The following is a 3669-nucleotide window of genomic DNA, read 5'->3' as shown; positions in this document are numbered from 1 at the left end:
CTCAGTTCCCCCTCTGTCCTATATTAGCTTTCTCTGACATTCAAGAACCAAAGCCTGTATCTGAAAAAGGTCACAGATATCATAGCAATGAACATTTAAATTCATGGATCCTACAATAACAATAAAACAATGTTATAAAATATGTAAATATTATATAATATAAAAATATTTTTATATTACATAGCATAATATTTCATATACCCATGTGTAATATATTTGTATACGTTTATGTTTTATAAAAAAACATAAATAAAACATATCCATAATTAATGAATCCAATAATGATATTTGAATTATATACACTAGATACTGGAAAAAATTAAGCAACTCCAGATACAATCCACAGGAAACAGTGTATCAAGAAAGAGAGTTGTCCAGAAATAAAGAACAAAACACTGATAGGGAGGACGATTAATCTGAAGTAGCATCTCTTTCTGGTTTCTGAATGCCTTAAACAGCACTTGGCCTCTTCCTTTCTTCTGAAGACACAGTCAGAAACCTTCTCCTAAGGGTAGATAGCTAATCTTTTCCATTTACGGAGTAGTCAGAGATAATGTTGCTCTCTGGTATGATGGCTCACTGGTTGGTGCTTCAGCAGTTAGCGAAAGTCATCCATGTTCAGATCTTTTGCTGATCTGTGGGGTTTCAAGCTGAAGAGGTAGCACTCACTGTTGTGTATGTTCTTTTTGTTTCCTTTTTCACCTTGTAAGACTTTAAATGAAGGACTCTGAGATTCAGTGAAGAAAAATGCTGAGAAGAAAGGTGCCAAGTGACGCTGTAGCCTCACCTGCAGCCCTCTCACTGTCCTGAGGCATTGAACAGGCAGCCTTGGATGTCTAGTGCCAGGTCCTGTGTTCCTCTCAGACACCTCCAAGTTAGAGCTTGTGCTCAGTACCAGCATAGCACAGTCCCTTTTTAGATCTGGCCTCTAGACACGGATTTTGAAAATAGTCAAGTTTACATTCATTAAAACTACTGGGAATATTCATGTGTATAAAGTAAAGTGTTTCAGGGCCCAAAATCCATGCCCAAATGTTCATCAGTACTGGTCTATGGGTTAGGCCTTTGTTCAGACTGCAATCTTGCTGTTTCCACTAAACACCCATTTGCTTGTGCATAAGATCACAGGACTGTTTGCCTGTCCTCCTACACAGAGAAAATAGAAGTGGTCCAGCCTGTGAACCGATTCTTCTGATGCCGAGAATAACAGAGGTCTGGGTAGGAAAAGCATGCCGCAGTGGGCATGATGCCCCAAAAAAGCAATCTTTACAATAATTATTTTAATTACTGTTGAGGGCTTGCATATCTTGTCTTCCTCCTCCATGTTTTAGAAGATGTTGGTCAGTAAGGTACCAACAATACACAAAAAAATTGAGCAGTACTGTGATAATACTGACATTTATGTAGGTCTTTTCAAAGTATTGGCAAAACTGGAAGGGCTGAGCTGTGGACAATAAATGATCAACTTAAAAGTTACTCACTGGGCTGAGGAGCGAAGTCCTACAGTGTTGAAGAGCAAGGTATTGTATAAAATGTGAGAGCTGCAGTAACACGCTCTTGCTCTTACTCCTGCTGCTGAAGACTGTCTTGTTTCGGCAGCAAGGTGGGACTTCTTGGTCTTGGGTGGGCAGAGACTAGGAGATAACCAGCACCTGCTTGGAGAGGAGTTAGCACCCATCCTTGTGCAGTGCCAGCCTGACTCCAAAGGCTTTCCACGGACACAACAGCCATCAGGCAGAGCTTCATGGAGCCACAGAGACAACATGAAGCAACTGATATTGTAAGACTTCAAAGAGATTCAAACAGCATCAGTCTGTGAAAGAAAAGGGGAAAACATTTGCTCAGGTTTGGATGTGAAAGCTTTGCACTTGGCGGAGTCGTAGGTATAGCTTTACTGTAAGGCAATATGGGAGGCAGGTTTTGATAAAATGCTAACAGGAACGTTAGCTTTTCTCCACTGCTGTTTTCAGTCACTTAGAAAGGTAAATACTATTTACCCTCATACAAGCAGAGGGATGCTGCCTGGCTTTAAGCAGCCTGACTGTCCCTGCAGTCACTTAAATTACGTTTTTAAATGTATTAATAGGGCAATTTTGCAATGGTATTTGGGAATTACATTTTGGCTTGCATGTGTAAAGGTATGAATTAGGAGCAGCAAAGAAAAAGCTGTTTTAACTCTGATTCGTGAATTTATTCACCAGAAAAAGAATGCTGCTGTGAACAATGATTTGGGGAATTAGTCTTTCATAGCGGCTAGAAGAAGAAAAGCCGCCGTTTTCACTGTTCCTCAGTCCTCTTTCAGCGTTTCGCAGACTCGTTATTTAGGAGCCGGGCTGCGTACGCACAGTCGGGTACGTGGTGGCCCGCGGGTCGCCAGAACCGGAGGCGAGCAGGCGGCGAGGCGCGCGGCCGGCTCCGTCTCTGAAGCACATGGGCCGGACCGGGGAGAATACTACCAGTGGGAGTCTCTGTGGCGCAATCGGTTAGCGCGTTCGGCTGTTAACCGAAAGGTTGGTGGTTCGAGCCCACCCAGGGACGTGGTTCTCTTTTGGCTCCCCCGCGGCCGGGCCGCGTTTTGTGCGTGCGCGCCGGGGGAGGACGCGAGAGCAGCGCTGGCGGCCGGTGCCGGCGCCGCGTGTTCCGGGGCAGGGGGCCCGTGGCGGGGAGCGGGGCGCGGCGGCGGTAGCTCCCGCCCTGGTAGGGAACGGCCTCGCTGCTGGGCGGCGCCCCCGCGGCCTGTGGGACGAGATGGGCCCCGGCCTGCGCCGCCCGCCCCCTGTGGGGCCGTGTCCCTCCCGCCCTTGCCTGCCCAGCGAGGGGGCCGCCTGCGGGGTCCCCGAGCACTTGTCCTCGTATCCGCCCCGCCGATGCGGGCCCCAGGGGCGCCCCGGGCTCTCCCCGCAGCCCCCGTCTTCCGAGCGCTGCTGCAGGCACGCGAGAAGGGGCTGCTTCGGCGCTGGGGCGCGCAGCGGGGGCGGTGGCTGCCGCGGCCAGCTACTGCCCTGAGGCTGGCAGGGTCAGAGGGCTCGGGGAGCTTCTTTGCCCCGCGATGGAAAGTGCGAAGGGAAAGAGCTTATTTGAGCTGCACCACGATAATTAACGATGCTGCCAAGCGGTTAGGGTTTGCTGCCGGGGATACTGCGCTTACGGCACCCCAATACTCGAGCTATCGCCATCAGAGAACCTGGGTCGGAGCCGAGGCTCGGGGGGAAATGCCATTTGCGAGAAGGATCGTTATAATTACTGTTGCTCGCGATTGTCGCCCCTATCGCCGGTGCTCAGGAGCCGACACGCACACACGGCGGTTCCGTCTCTCCCCGATGGACGAAGGCAGCGCGGTTTCCCAGCCTTCACAACCGGCGCTCAAACCGCCGGGAGGAAACGACGCCGGGGAGCATCCTCGCAGCAGAGAGCCGGCCGCGGGGCTCACTGCCGGGGCCCGGCGGGCAGCACCGCCCGCTCCCCCGGAGCCGCCGCGGTCCCTCGCCGCCCGCAGCGGGAGGTGTGTCCAGGCCCGCTTCCTGCTGGCAGGCAGCGCTGCCGCCCCGGGCTCGCCCTGCCCGCACCAAGCCGCTTTGCATACATGAATGTTACAAGCAATTACGTTGGGAGCGTCGCCTAAACGTATCAATTAGAAGCTGGCACCTTCGGCGTATCTGAGCCCGTGAG

General features: G+C 51.1%; 1 non-coding gene across 1 annotated transcript; it reads left to right on the top strand.

Annotated features, from left to right (window-relative positions):
- The first annotated feature begins 2464 nt into the window (after nt 1-2464).
- TRNAN-GUU (transfer RNA asparagine (anticodon GUU)) lies at nt 2465-2538 on the top strand. Its single transcript has one exon. It is a non-coding gene; the product is annotated as a tRNA-Asn (tRNA).
- Nucleotides 2539-3669: the final 1131 nt, after the last annotated feature.

This window comes from Nyctibius grandis, chromosome 7 (assembly GCF_013368605.1).
Source record: "Nyctibius grandis isolate bNycGra1 chromosome 7, bNycGra1.pri, whole genome shotgun sequence".
Lineage (NCBI taxonomy): Eukaryota > Metazoa > Chordata > Aves > Nyctibiiformes > Nyctibiidae > Nyctibius > Nyctibius grandis.
This window is presented reverse-complemented; position numbering and strand designations above follow the sequence as displayed.